This window comes from Empidonax traillii, unplaced genomic scaffold (genome assembly GCF_003031625.1).
Source record: "Empidonax traillii isolate 1590-97213 ecotype Southwest subspecies unplaced genomic scaffold, ASM303162v1 scaffold375:size1330703, whole genome shotgun sequence".
NCBI classification, from domain to species: domain Eukaryota; kingdom Metazoa; phylum Chordata; class Aves; order Passeriformes; family Tyrannidae; genus Empidonax; species Empidonax traillii.
The window spans coordinates 1,297,827-1,313,543 of record NW_020955568.1 but is presented as its reverse complement, the minus strand read 5'-3'; the positions used below and the strand labels follow the sequence as shown (position 1 = coordinate 1,313,543).

At 44.2% G+C, this 15,717-nt stretch overlaps 1 protein-coding gene across 1 annotated transcript in view; it reads right to left on the bottom strand.

The window, feature by feature from the left end:
* Positions 1-15,717, bottom strand: part of LOC114062003 (DENN domain-containing protein 1A-like) — a 43,344-nt gene that overhangs the window by 15,907 nt on the left and 11,720 nt on the right. The window lies entirely within an intron of this gene.

Here is a 15,717-nt window from a genome sequence, read left to right as displayed (position 1 = left end):
CACACAAAACACGTGAAATCAAAAATGTCTGTGTACATACACACGTGTATATGTAAATATATATATATTTATCTACTCATTATTCTGTAAGGGGAGCCCTGGTGCTGGGCTGAACCTCAGGCTGTTACCCTGTGCAATATCTTTCCGGCTGTGATTTGCCAGCTGGGTTTGTCACCAGGAAATGGTTACCCAATGCACTGCATTTTGGTTAAAATCACACTGCTTCTGCCACCTCCAGACACTGCCCTGCTTTATCTCCACAGACAGCTTTCAGCAATACCAATTACAAATCTCTCAAAATTACTTTATGTTAAGGTGTGCTCCCCAGAAAACAAAAATATTTGTCCAGAATTCGAAAGAGGCAATTAAGGCAGCCCTGGAACCTCTCTCATCAGGAAAACAAGTGTGAAACATTTCATATTAGCAAGCATTCCAGACTGATGCAACGTCCTTATTCCTCTGGCTGTCAGAATAAATAATATGGTAGTATTCCCTGAGAAGTTATCTTAAATTTAATTAGAGATGTTCATAAAACAACAGAATATCATGATTGAAATTATTTATACGACAACCTATTTAAAACAGACCTCTTCAAAGGCAGGCATTTTTCAAAGGGATACAGCAGAGAAGGCCACATTCCATTCCACAACCAATTTTTTTTTTTTTAATTACAAAAACCCAAAGCAAACAGTCAGGCAGGAGCCCAACACAGAGAGTAAAGCACATGGAACAGCACATGGAATAGCACATGGAATAGCCCCCGTTATCCCCCACAGCCCCGCGCGGGGTATGGGGACGCTCTGGGGACACTGGTGCTGCTGTGACACAGCCCCCGAGGGGCTGCACGAGGCTCAGCCTGCAGGGGAGTGAGCCTGGCTGTGCCATCACCCAGCGGTGTCCCAGGGGAGTGAGCCTGGCTGTGCCATCACCCAGCGGTGTCCCAGGGGAGTGAGCCTGGCTGTGCCATCACCCAGCGATGTCCCAGGGGAGTGAGCCTGGCTGTGCCATCACCCAGCGGTGTCCCAGGGGAGTGAGCCTGGCTGTGCCATCACCCAGCGATGTCCCAGGGGAGTGAGCCTGGCTGTGCCATCACCCAGCGGTGTCCCAGGACCCAGCCCGGGCTCCCGTGGGCAGATTCACTGTGCCATCCGCTCGGCGATCGCCGGTTCCGCTGCCAGCAGGTGCCAACTCCTTGTCGAGGTGTATTCCTTCTGCAGGAGAAATCCAGAAGCCTGGGCCTTTAAAACTTCCCAGCTTAACGTTCTCCAGAGAATCAGGTGCTCAGTGTCAGCGTTTCACCCCAGCACACACACAGTTACACGTGCAGTGCATCCAACTTTACATACCCGTACGAGCAAACCCTTCCACAGTGACACAGCAGAACAGGATGCGAGGGATCTCCTTTAAAGCCTTACTTTGAACATTCATCAGTCTCTACACAGGTGGGTGAAGTGTCCAAACGCACAAACAGATGTGCCCAGCTGTGCTGGCACGAGCACCCTCTACACACAAGCAACAATTAAGGGACAGTATAACTTTACACTTCAGCACAAGCACAGCAGCAGTGGTGAGAGGAAACTACGCAACTATTAAGTTGTATATTTTAAAATAATTTTTAAACTAATTATTTAAGGGTACGATTTCAGGATCTCACGGGAAAAAAGATGAAATGAGTCAATCAAAGAAATAAATCTGCATTGCTGAAGAAATCCGTAATGGTGTCTGGAATGTGACACCAACATTCCCCCCTTCTATTGATCCACTGCTCTCAAACTTAATATAAATATATATACACATGTACTGACACACATATTTTATCATTTACCATTGTTTTAGAGAAAGAGGAACTAAATTTGACATCAATCCATAGTGTGTTTGCTCTAAACACATTCCTCCATAGATGGCAAGCCGCACTCTCATTCTTGAAAGATCCAACAAAACAGATTAGTCACAAAGTAACTCTGTGTGTGTGTGTAAACATGTATTTTTCCTGTTTTCTCAGCATCTTGAAGGCTCTTCTGTGTTTCAGGAGCTCCCTGGCACAAGGCACGAGGATAGGCTGCAGGCCCCTACTTGACCATATTTCTGGGAGCCCCATCCCAGGTGACCGTCAGAGACAGGCTCTGTGCAGCTTTGTGAGGCTCCAGATCCACGGGTGAGCACAGCAGGCACGTTCCCTTGGGCAAACAGCCGTGTCAGTGCCTTATCTGTCTCACAGCCAGGGGGGCATTGCCCTGGGTGTCACAGCCCCTGTGACAGGGAGCTGGTTTGCATCCAGCCCCAGGGTGGCTACCCCAGCCCCAGGGTGGCTACCCCAGAGACACTGGGGCCCCGCAGGGAGAGCGAGCCCCACCTTTCAGACACGCCTGGAGCCTCCCGTTCCCATGTTCTCACAAGTACTTTCTGTTTAACATTGTGTCAGCTCCATCACTTGGGCTTTTAAATGGTCTGGGAATATTTCCTAAACTTGCAGTTTGTAAGTCATCTTGATAACAAGCCACTGACAACTGATTTGCCCTGAAAGGACAAGCACAGGGCACCCAATAATCACAATGGACATGATATCTGAATCACTCTGAACAGGAGAAAATGGTGATACCAACAGGGATTTGGGTGGGTAGCCCAACCAAGCACTCAGGATTCAGCTTTAATCAGCACCATTAGGATCAGTAAAAACTGCTCCAGCACCCGTGTGAAAATGCTTGGTAAAGACACGAACAGACCTGTCAACTCTGCCTGTAAAACTAAAGTAACTTGAGAACTTCAAACACTTTAACTCGCAGTAATTTGTTTTGCACAGCACATGCAAACAGTGAGATGCAGCTCCATTGTAGCTCCAGACAGCAAGGAAACCCTTTGCAACTCAAAACACAGGGAACGCTGTTATTCCAGGTACTTAACAGGCTTTCGAGTGAAATGATGCAAAGTAAACACATGTAAAATACTTTTTTCAAGTTCAGGAGAGTGGAATCTATTTGCTGACACCAGAACAAGGGAAGAGCCAGACTGACATGCTGCCCAGCCTCTTGCCCAAGTGCAGCAAAGCTCTGAGCAGCCACCCCTGGGTTACAGAGCTCTGAAGGCTCAGCTGAGGGCAGGGAGACCCTGCAAACCACGGCCAGACACAGGGCAAGTGAACCCCAGGAAGGAAAAAGTCACTGGAATTAAGGAGCTGCTTCTCAAACTGAACTTCTCCCAAACCCCAAAACAACAACTCGGGTTGTGCCACAGGTTGAACTTGTCTGTGGATGGTAACCTAGCATCTCCTGTTTATCTGGCATGGCACCTGATTTGGTAGTTTCAGCTCACAAAGATGACAGGATCCACACAGTTTGTGCCTAAAGCCACTGCTGACAAACAGCCATCTATTAATACTAACCAGATGCTGAAATACAGCACTGGAAGCTGTAAGTTACAAGTGCAAAGCAGAAAGAATACAAACAAATAACGTTCCAAAATAAAGCTAAAATACCCCACCCCACCTGGAATCTCCCATTCTTACATGGGTGTAAGTGCAATGAAATACATCTGTCACAAACATAAACTGCTGGTACTGAGACAAATGTTGATTTTATCCCTATTGCTTACACTCCGGTTTAAACCAACGGCACGTCACACAAATTTCCCGAGATTCACTTCCCAACCTGACACACATCGTTGGAAGCTCTCTTCCCAGAGGATGCAGCTCCACACAAAGCAGCTGCTGCCATGAAATCTCAGTTGGCCACAGAGCTGGAGCTGCCCCAGCCCTTGTTCCTCCCCACAGACCCCCTGTCCCAGGGAGAGCTGTCTGGAAAACCACCGATGGAACGGGTTACGTGGCTATTCCTGCAGCGGCTCCCTTCGCAATTCTTTTAGGAGGAGCTCCCGAGGGAAGAGACTGAACCCCTTCTCACACGAGCAATGGGGACTGAAGGTGGGTTTATTTTGGAAAGGGTCAGCAGAGTAAGGTTTTGCTGCACCGTTTCCAGCAGCATCTGAGCCCTGGGTGCATTTACAGATCCTCTGCGATGGGGAGCACACAGCCCTGATCCCTCAGGAGGTGAGCACAGCCCTCACTGCCAGCACACTCAGCTTTCCCCTCCAGCAGCAGATTCCACACCACTGTGAGCGCTCTGTGGAGCACGGTATTGATTGCTCCACCACATTCAACTGTTATTGTCAGTATTTCATTAAAAACGTGAACGTTTCCAAGTTCTAAAAGCTGTTCCTGCCTCTCCCTACACAATCCTGCTGAACAAAAAGCCAAATACAGCAGAATATTGAAATTAGCTGTGAACTGTATAATCCCATTGTTCAATTTCATGGCATTTAAGACACTACCTTCCCCTCCTCACAAGTCTGGATGTTAATCCATGCTGGAACCTGATTTAATTTTCCAGATGACAGGATGGGAACATGCTACAATGGCATATTAGTGTAACTATGCTGCTCTTTTACTCTTCACTTTTCTTACATCATAGAGTGAGTTTTGCCTTTAAAAGAGGCATGCTTGGTTACTTCTAAAAATAGCCCAACTCAAACTGTATTTGAATTGTAAGGAAATTATAAAACCAGGGAAGTTCTCAAAAAACGACCAGAAAATACTTGACCTGCTTCTTTTGATAAAATCAGCCAACTTAATCCATACTGGCTACACATCATTCAGATATACCAATCCCAAATTGAAAAACAGAGTGAAAATTACCTCATTTTCCCTCCCTAATTAAATGATTTCCCTCATTCACTTCCTTAAGGTCCTTATAGCAACAGTCCCTCTAAAATGAACTGGAACTGAATTCAGAGTGTCTTTAATTTCCACACCCATGACACGTTCTCATACTTGTGCAGCACAACAAAAAAAAACATGCAGAGTCCTTTCCCAACCCCTGCCACCTCCTGGGTGCCCTGCACTCAGCACAGCCGAGCACTCCTGCTTGCCCCTGAACTGCTGCAGCCCAGGATGCAGAGGCCATCCCGCAGTGGGGGAAGCAGGAGAGGAGGGGAAAAGGCACCGGGTGGGTGGAGAAAATGTGGGAGAGAAAAAACCTACACACCCAGGATGGCAGACACGAAACCTCGGAACAAGACCTGGCAGAAAACTCTTGTGGAAAAAAAAATCCCATTTGTATTTAATACGCAGCTTCAAGACTTCAGTCTTTGCTTCTTAAAGTGCTCCTTATTTTGAAAGTGTCCAAGCCAGAAAACAAGACAGACGTAAAGAGCATTCGACAGGAGTGTCTTGCACCCCTCACACGAAGCCCCTCCAGCAGCACAAAAATGCTTTTGCCAACTGTTTAATCTAGAAACGAAATATAAGGCTTGTAATTCAGAGTTCAGTGAAGTGATGCAAAAGCAGCAAAGACTGAGCAAAGGCAACATAAAATATACATCATAGGAAACAGGAAGGCAGGGAGAAAACCAGAACAGATTAGGCAAATCACTATGATTTCCATAATTGTTTTTATATTATTAACACCTTGAGAACCAGAGGGGCAGTGAGGAGCAAAACTTCATCCTAGGCAGTGTTCAGCAACATCTTACATGTATTTTTTAAAAAATTCTTCCAAAACAAAGCAAGTTAAGCTATGACTTCCTCACAGCTTTTTACTTAACCACACACAGCCCTGCACAATGAAGACATGGAGAGGTAACAGCTCCAACAGCTCAAGAGTGGCACGAGCTGTAGAGTTGTGTCTGTACACCTGAGCTGCCTGGTCTGATCCCCCTCATCAGGGTTTCTGGTCCCCCTCACCAGGGTTTCTGCTCCCACTATGACCCATTCAGAGCAAGCCTTAGATATGAGACACTCACAGCCTCCAGCAGCCAAGTCAGCTTTCCATCTGAAGAGGTCTTGCTTACATTCACTCCACAGTCCTGCTAAAAAACTAGAGTACAGTAAGGGCAAAGCAGAAACAACACTCATTTCTTGGATAAGAAGCCAGGAAAACCACTCACTGCCCTTCAGCAAAAGAAGAGGCTGCACTGGGTGCCTCGTCCCAAGCCCCCAGCAGTTCTTTGGGGTCACGTCAAGCTGCTGAGCTGCCCAGCCTGGCACAGACAGCATTTACTCAGACCCTTTTACAGGGCACCAGGTTCCATCCTGACTGCCATTATTTACTCCCCTGAACCCTCCTATGGAACAGGGCCAGGTTTAATCAAAACTTCACCAACTCTTTCAATGCAGGTTGTGAAACAGTTGTGTTGCAAGCACAGTGCTCAATATATGAAACGCAACTGGGGAAATACCACTCTGTTAAATCTTTAACCTCTTTTCTTTCATCCATACCAAGATCCCAGTTTTTAAAAAAATCAGTTGTATAATGGTACAGATTCATTTCTCTTTACTAACATCCTAAACTGCCAGAGTAAGGAGACATTTGAAAGCACAAGATGGTTTCAGGGACCAGCAAACTCAGAATTATTTCTTCACAAAGAAGAGCAGAAAACTTTCAGTCCAGATTAATTTTTAAACTGCTGGCACTGACAGAACTAAAGCTGGAACTCTCAGGAGGGGGTGCACAGGACAGAGCTAAACAGTAGTGTTTGTGACATGTTTCTCCCACCTTCACTGGAGGTGCTCAGATCCTTTCCCCGCACTGTTAATGACTCTGGTGGCACCTCAGGCCCACATTAAAGCACGGCTGATGAATCTTTTGAGTTTGCTTTACTCTGCACTGAGGGGGATATTTCTCTTCATAACCATCTGTTCTCCCACCAACCCAGAAATGCAGTGTTCCTGGCTACCTAAGCCAAACTCCAGGAGTCCTGCAAGCAGCAAATTTTGAATGGATTATGGGTTTAATTATTTTTCTTTTTTCCCTATAATTCTAGTCAGCAAATCATCCAGCACCTAAAACTTGCAAAAAAATATAATTAGGTAAAATTGTGTTTCAATGGTCAAGAAATGCCCAAAGCCTGGCTTACAAAATGAAATATGAAGTCTCTTGAAACATTTTACAGGCTGCCTGTAACAATTATACAAAAGAGTTTAAATGTAGAAGTTGAATGGGAACACCTACTTTAATTAGGCTTTTTTTTGGTTTTAATAATTTTTTGTTTATTTGTGTTTGATCAGTATGCTTTTTTCCCATAACCCTTTCACCACTCTATAAATTTAATAGAGATAGGTTTCAAGTGCTCAGGCCATGCATACTGAATGTGTGTCCCTCCTGCCTCTTTGTGTTTATATTCGGAGACAGCAGAGTTGCCTGGTGACAGTCTCTTCCCCTGCACAGCAGCTGGCAAGCCCTCCTTGGCCTGGAAATATGAAAGGAACAGTTAACCAATATTTCATGCTCTGACTTAAACGTGACAGTCTGGAGGTGCCAGTACCACACAGGGCACACAGGCAACCTCTCACAGGCTAACATCTTTCTGAAGTCTCAGAGGCAAGAAAGGGAGAAAAATAAAAAGACCTTCCTCACATCCAGCTAGCATGCAACAAAAATTAATCCTGATTAATGAATTAATCCAAAGCAGTGCATCATCATCTGGGCTTTAACAACACCAGCCACAAGCAGTGATTGTCTGAATCTGCCAATTTGACTCTGATTTCCAGAATGCAAATTCTCAAGTTGCACAAGATAAGACCAAAGCAACGAGAGCTTTGACAGTTTTACAAGAAACAGTCACCTCTTTAATATTTACAAGCCATGTATTTCAGATTGCTCCTGCTTGCCTACCTGCTGCCCAGGGCTGCTGCTCCTGCTCAACGTTCAAGCACATGCAGCCCAAAACAATGTCTTTAAGCAAACTTTGTACAGCAGCAAAAAGGAGTTCTATTTGATAATGTTAGAGTTTATAGCCAGCTGAATTAACACCTAACACAGGCATACTCAGGACCTTCATTTAAAAGAATCCTTACTCAATTCATTTTGAGAAACTCTTACATGATGTCATATCTTCTACTTTCCTGTGTCAACCAGATCATTTTAACTTGGTTGTTTTGAAAAAAGCCAGGAATAGCACCTTATTGTCCTCCTGCTTTTGAGCAATACTGTACTAAAGGAATGGTGTAAAACCACAAGGTGGCCAGGGCAATCATTCAACTACATTACAAAACCTACAGGAATTGCTAATGAAAACAAACAGTATTTTCCAAAATACCTCCAGGCTTTTCACTACTAGAAAATACTTTTGAGTTTTATAAACATTTTTCAAGCTACTTTATTTTCACCATTTTTGCTCTTAGTTTTAATGATAGTTTGGCCACTTAAATTCAGTAATAACCTGTATTTTCCATATATTAGAGAACATTTTACAACTGATTAACTTTTTTTTTTTTAATTTCTTTCCAAAATCCACAAAAAATACAAATACATAAAGTACTGCAGGAATACATTCCTTGCTACATGGACCATCACACTTCAGGTTTAATCTGAACTGACTGACAAAGCACATGGAACAAAGTGTTGTGGTCAACCCTAAGTTCTCCAAGTGTTGTCCTAAGGAAGGAAAAGCACCCACAGGTGCAGGACAGCCCCAGCTCCCTGCAGTGCTGTCAGCTGCTGCTCACAAAGCTCACGGTGTGCCCCGGGGGACGCTGCAACCACAGGGCCTTTGAGAAAGCAGGTTTAGCACACTTAAAGCAGCGCTAGGAGTTTGAAGAAAAATTTGTTTCATATAAAGAGAAGCTTGCTCATCTTCAGTGCAGCTAGACAGGAAATCTATCATCTCACTAAAACAATTTAAAACATTTCTGCTACTGGGGAAAAGGCAAGGGTATCAAAAGGAATTTTAACCACAAACCAGGAAAGAATGTTTGCAGATATTTGATACTTGCAAGATGCATGAGAGCAGACATCCAGCTATCAAAATGCCCCTGGGAGGGCCGGGCCAGCTCTCCTGCAGGCAGCGTGTCAGACTCCCCGGGCAGGCTGGGGGGTAGAACCACCTGGCAGGCCCTTCCCCTCCCCAGGGCAGCAGTGCAGGTGACACACAGGTGTGCCCAGCGCTGGGCAGCACTGCAGGTGACACACAGGTGTGCCCAGCACTGGGCAGCACTGCAGGTGACACACAGGCGTGCCCAGCGCTGGGCAGCACTGCAGGTGACACACAGGTGTGCCCAGCACTGGGCAGCAGTGCAGGTGACACACAGGTGTGCCCAGCGCTGGGCAGCACTGCAGGTGACACACAGGCGTGCCCAGTGCTGGGCAGCAGTGCAGGTGACACACAGGTGTGTCCAGCACTGGGCAGCACTGCAGGTGACACACAGGTGTGCCCAGCGCTGGGCAGCACTGCAGGTGACACACAGGTGTGCCCAGCGCTGGGCAGCAGCTCTCAACACACCTCCCGAAGCACAGGTGAGCTCAGAGCTGGGGCAGATTCTGTCCCACAGAGCTGGGGGACAGAAGTTCTGTCACACCCTGAGCAGTCCACGCTCCGTTCTCAGTAAATCATTCCATGTCTGACCGGGTTCCCAAGCTCTCTGCTCCCCAGCTGCCTTTTCCAGGTCTGGATCCACACCTCTCTCGTGCTCTCACCAAAAGAATTCCAACTATCAACAGGTTGTTTCTAAAAACTCTCCTTCTTGATGAACTCTTCCTTGCCCTGTATCCAAACACGCATTTTGGAGTACAGAAATGAACAGCATCTCCTTGCTGAAAACCAAACCCCCATCGCTGACTGCAGCACCACAACACCAGCACTCCACCCCAGAATTGTTCCACAGAGGCTCCCCAGCCTTTTCTTGGGTGATCAAAGTAATGACAGAGCTCTCTCCATCTTTTTACACAAGCATATATGTTGAATTTTTAAACATGAAAGATTAAATTAGAAGTTCCCCACACAAACACAACTCCTTTTAAAAGGGCTCAAAACACTGTATTTACATCTGCAAGTACTCACTTTATTACTACAACCTTTATAACAGAGCTTAGGTTTGCTTCAAACAAAACAGGGTTCTCAGCGATAGAGGCCCAAGAAAAAGCCCTGCATACAGTTAGTCTACAAAGAATTAACTGGATTAATTAGCAAGGGATTTGAGAAGCAGCTTGGAGCTAGAAAACCAAAACACTAAATTGTTTAAATACTTTGGCAATGGATCAAGGTTTCTAGGCAGCCCTATGTTCCATTCTCTCCTCTTTTTTTTTTTGCTCGGTGTTTTAACACATTTAACCTGACGAGGTACTTTTTCATGAGATATGAATGACACTGTCAAAATACCAAAAAAGAAGATGTGAATTAAAAAATGCCACAAGCTGTTAGCAATTCTGCCAACATGTATGAGCCCAGGCAACATTAATTAAAAATCAATAGCTTAGGACATAAATAGCTCTCATCCCTGTTATAGTATATCTCTAACATAACTCTTTATTAAAGCAAAAAAAGCAAAAAAAAAAAAGCCAGTGTCTCTGCTATTATACTGACTGAATTGACCACAACAAAGCAAAAGGAATAAGGCAAAACCCCTGAGCCAAGAGAGCCCTCTGAGAAAGGGAGGACAGGCGTATGAATGATTGGAATGCTTCAGCCCTGCACTATCATTAACACATAACTGGCTGCAAACAGCCTCACTGCAAATACTTGGGAACAAGTTACCAGCAACAACATTGCGTGTTTTCAGGGCTAATATGAGTCTGTACAAAGTCCTGCATGCCAAGGAAATGAGCATAACTTGCACATCTTTCTGTCAGCTGCAGCTTATTAATCAGGATTTTTATTAAGCATCCTGACTAAAGATTGAAAAATTCTCTGATAATTTATAAAATAAAGGTGAGAAAAGGCAGAAAATCGCACTCAACCTTCTTCTACTTTAGTGACATCACCTTCAAACTAAAGTTACATTAGAAGTCATCAAAGCTAAAAGATTTAAGCTGGACAAGGAGCAGATTGCAGTGGAAGAGCAGATCATAAAACTGCAGGACCCTTAGAGTGGAACTCTGGTGACAGAAAGGATTATTTTGATAGTCGTGTTTCCAAATGCAGCTGTCAGGAACGTCCTGCAGCAGACACCACGTGCAGGTGCAGCTCCAGCCAGCTCAGCACACGGGCCTGCTGCTGGACAGCAACCCCAAGCCTGGGACTGGCCCAGGGGCAGCCAAGGCACTGGGAATCCACAGTCTGGAGCAGCAGGAGGCTGAATCTACTAACAGCTACTATTACAGACTGCTGCAACTGCAAAGGGAACTTTCAGAAATACCAGTCTGAACTACTGGATATGCAGGACAGGAGCTTCACAAAACCCCAGCCAAGCAGAGCCCTCCCCTGGGCACAACCCCAGATCAGTCAGGAGTTCCCTTCTGCTGGGGAGGGGAGGCAGGAAGGACTAACCTTTCAGCTCTTAAATGCTACCATTTCACCTTGCCAGCTGCATTTAGAGTCCTACCTTGGAGCTGTGCTTTGGGACACTCCTGCTGCTTCCCATTGCCATTCCCTTGCCACAGTGCCACCTCCCCCAGCTTTCCTGGGGAAAGTGCAGCGCAAGAAACCCAAAGATCGTGCTCACAGAGCACAGACACCCCGTGCCAGCACAGGGGAACTGAAGACCCCACTTCTCACAAGATCTTTTGGCCTAACTTTTCATTGAGCTACGGTCAGAAATCACGTCTTTCCTTCTCAGCTGTTTGGATTCCATCCCAGCTACGGCCACTTTCAGCTAATCTTGTTTAAGGTGCACCAAATCCAAGGCTCTGTTGCCACATTCTATATAACACAATTCTTCACCTAGGAAGTCCATTATGCAGTCTTAATTTTCAGTAGAAGTACATTAGAACACAAAACTGGTGCTATTTGAGTTCCCCTAAATGGAATAAATTGAAATTCCACCAAGTTCCCCCAATAGTGCTTTATGTCACTGTAAAAATACAAACTATCACTTTATTAATGCTTCAGTCATCTTCTCCACTGAAGGTTCAAGAATATAAAACAATTCAGAGACTTTGCTAAATCATGTCTCCCTTTATGATTATAAATTAAAGCGAGTAGAAGATGCACCAGCAATTTGTAAACTCTTTCAAAGGACCTGATTTACATTTTTCTCCTGTAAAGCGAAGATATCCCCCAATATGCTGCATTTGTGTTAAATATTAAATAAAGACACTTACACTACATATATGGCAGAAATGGAAGATGTTTCTGATACGTTTTGGAATTACTTTTAGCAGTCTAATGCTGTTTATAATACTGGTGCAAATACTGCCACCAATAAAGAAACAAACATTAAAAAGGTGTCCTTTAAGCTTCCCTTTAAGGCATCTCCCATAATCGTATAATTTGCTCTGGACATCATTAAAATGTAAAGTTAATGAGGATTCAGCTGAAAACAGAAGAAATGTAACCTATTTTCAGGCAAAACTTCTAACACTGCAATCAGAGGGAAAACCTCTTTGATGTCTCTTTGTCTCTTCTCATTAATTTTCTTTTGGTTTAAAAAAAACACAAAGGCTGTTTAAACTAAAAAATGCATAGAAGTTTAAACATGGTAATTATAGTCGAGCTGCAATGAGGTCATTAGGTTTTTAAAACTTTGAGATAAACAAAATTGAGATGTATGACTATTTTAAAAACATGTCAATACTCAGTGTTAATTGTCCATATGATTGATACACACTGTAGTCTAAGGATTTAGTCTGGATACAGAATTGCTTCAAGATGATTTAGTGAAAGAGCCAATCCCATGGCCAGGGTAGAGCAAAGCCATCAAGAAATGCATCAAAATGCAAAGCTGTAATTACTGCGTTATGGATGCCACTTGCAGTATTTCTGAGGGGAACACACTGTGCAAGAGAGATGGCAAACGGTGAGATCCTGCTTCCCTTCGCCTCTGCAGCTCATGAAGGAATGAAACACGGACCAAGTTACATCATTCCATTTACCCCCCACAACTGTTCCTGCTCCCGAACACTGCCAAGGTGCACACTAAGCTGTACACTGCTGGTTTAACATGGGAACTCTTTCCAGCAGAAATATCTGTGAGAGGTATTTAATTACACAGCACAGATGGAATCTGTGACATACTGTGGTGGCAGATACTCATAGCAAATAAGATTATCATACACAAAAAGCCTTAAGTCACACAGGACAAACATAACCTGACCTTTAGAGTAGAAGGACATTAATCACAATGAAGCAAAATAAGTGTATTCATAACATTCTTCCATTTGCCAACATCACCTGTGGATCAAACATGTGACAACAGCAACCTGAGGCTGCTGCCTGCCCATACTCTGATGCTCAACCACCGTTCTGTCTTCAATTTCCACACTGGAGCTGAGTCTGCATTCATTATTTCTGACAGGTGTTTCTCCACAGAGGGAAGGTCTGGCTTTAGAACTTTTGGAACAGAAGATCTCAAGCATCTCGCAAGTATCTTACAGACACACACGGAGAGCAATTTCCTGTTACAAATTACTGAAGAGCTGTAACAATGTAAGGATCAATTCATGGAAAGGCAATGCTACCGCTATTTATATTCGCAGCTACACAGTTTCAAAATAAATCTTTCAAAGGAACTAAGTCTGGGATCGAGTTAACACCTGTAGAATGCAATGGGAGTTGGAATTCCTGTCACCAACACTTTCTCCCCATTCCTTACCCAGGTGCCTGCACTGTCAGAGTCAGTGCCATCTGGGCCAGACCACCTTTCTGTGACACAGTAAACAGGACCCTTCGCTCCTGCTCCTCATCTTTTCATTTTCCTTCTCTCCTTGCAAGGAACCCCCAAAGAGAAGGAGCAGCACTAACGATAGATGGGTTCATCTGCTGCCCTCCCAGGCTGTGTGCTGCACTCAGCAGTGCTCTGCCAGGGCTTTGGAGCACTCTGCAGTGCTCTGGGAGAACTACCAACACTCCCATCAGCACACCAAACACGCACAAACGCCAAGCCCCAAGACTTCTGTGGAAAACATCCCCAGGGAGCGTCACCCCACTGCAGATGATCCCTCCCTTCTGGGACGGTGCCTTCAACATTAGGCAAAAAACCCACCCAAAATCGCTGCTCTGAAACCTCCAGGGAGCCTGCTTTAAAGTCATTACTACTTTGTTTCTTTGTCACCTGAATCACACTCCAATTGAACGTTCTCTGCAGAAATGCCCCTATCTGGGCTAACTGGTGATGCACAGGCACTAAGCTTTAAGCAATAGTTAACACTCATTAACGAGATTACCTGTTCTGATTAAGTGAGGACAAACAGAAACAACACCACCTTGGAAATTTCTGTGACTGAGAATGAACTGACCTTAAAATTACTCCCTTAAATAAAGTCACACACACACCCCCCCCCCCCTTTAACAGCAACTGACTCCATCCAAAATACAATCTCTGCAGTTCCAGCAGCCCTGCTCCTGGAGCAGCTCATTAACAAAGACTTAACTGCAACAGGTCCTTCACCAAATTCTTAAATGCTTCAAATGCTGAAATATAAATGTCTCACTAGTATTGGGTACTTAAATTGAGTCTCTCAAGAACTCTTTAAAAGGAACAACCACTCAAATTCCTCTATAAATTCAAGGAAAACTCTGAGTATAGCTGGTGAAGGAAAATAATTTGTTAGAATCACTAGGAAAAAGTGTCCCTAAGAAAGTTTCAGTTTAGCAGTTAATTCCAACCTGCAGTTAAAAAGGCACTAGCTGTCAGTCAGTTTTCTCACCCAACTCTATCATGAAAAGAAAAACTGACAGATCACAGGAGCTTGCCTTTGTAAACCAATTCGGGAACTTTCATGCTTCTTATTTGTTAGGTTAAAGGTTAAATTGCTGACCTCTGCCCTCCTGCTTAGCAGCCTTTCCCTTTTTCTGTAAAGCTTTATTTTGGGGCTGTATTTACATGGATTAGTCTCTTTTCACGCTAAGAAGGAATCTGTTCACAGCCAAAGCCTTAGTTCTGGTTGTACAAAAAGCAGTCACAATTATTCAGCAGCAGACAATGACCATATTGTGGATTTACAAAAAAACCACCTCAGCCATGGCAAGTTCTGTCCTTGCTGCACAAAACAATAGAAGAAAAATCTTATCAAGCATTCAAGAGAAAGCAAACAAAGCAGGCCCACTGTGAACTTGATGAAGATGTCAAGCTCCTTTAAAAAAAATATAAATCAACAAAAGAGTTTAAAGTCTTGTGAGTGAGACTTTCTGTGCTGAATTTTTCTGTCTAGTTAAACAGTGCCAGCATAGCAATATAGTGCAGATTAGTAAATACTTGTGAGATAGAAAGGACTGTAGACAGAAGCTGTTAAAGCATGAAGCAAAAAGGCCAAACCGCTCTCTTCCCACAAAATAACTTATAGCAGCAGCAGAACATTCAGTTATAGCAGATATTAGTGTTTGGGGTGGTTAGGAAATCCAGCATCATCAGAGGAGAACGTGCCTAAAATTGTGTTAGATAGAACTTACCATGGCTTGCAATATGACAGATTCTAATGTTTCTTTCATCAGGTGAGTTTCTCATCAAATTGAGTTCTGTATTTCATTTATACTGTAAAAACCAATCTGTGAACTGTCTTCCAACACAACAGCTGAAACAATGCTCCTGCCTTACCCAGACACTGCAGTCCCAGTAAGCCCTTTGTTAAAATCTTCCTCCTTGTTTGTACTTAGAAGCAAAGCAATCAAATGGAAACAGAAAAACAAAGCAGCATCTTAGGAGAATTAGAATTCCCAAATCCCACCTATCTACTTAGGTTTGGTTGCTTTTCCAATCCTGCTTTAGGAAGTTTGGAGTAGCAGCATAACACCGTAAAGATGGGACAGGGAAACTTGGGATTCCAGCCCACGATCCACAGAAAGCCCTTATTTCAT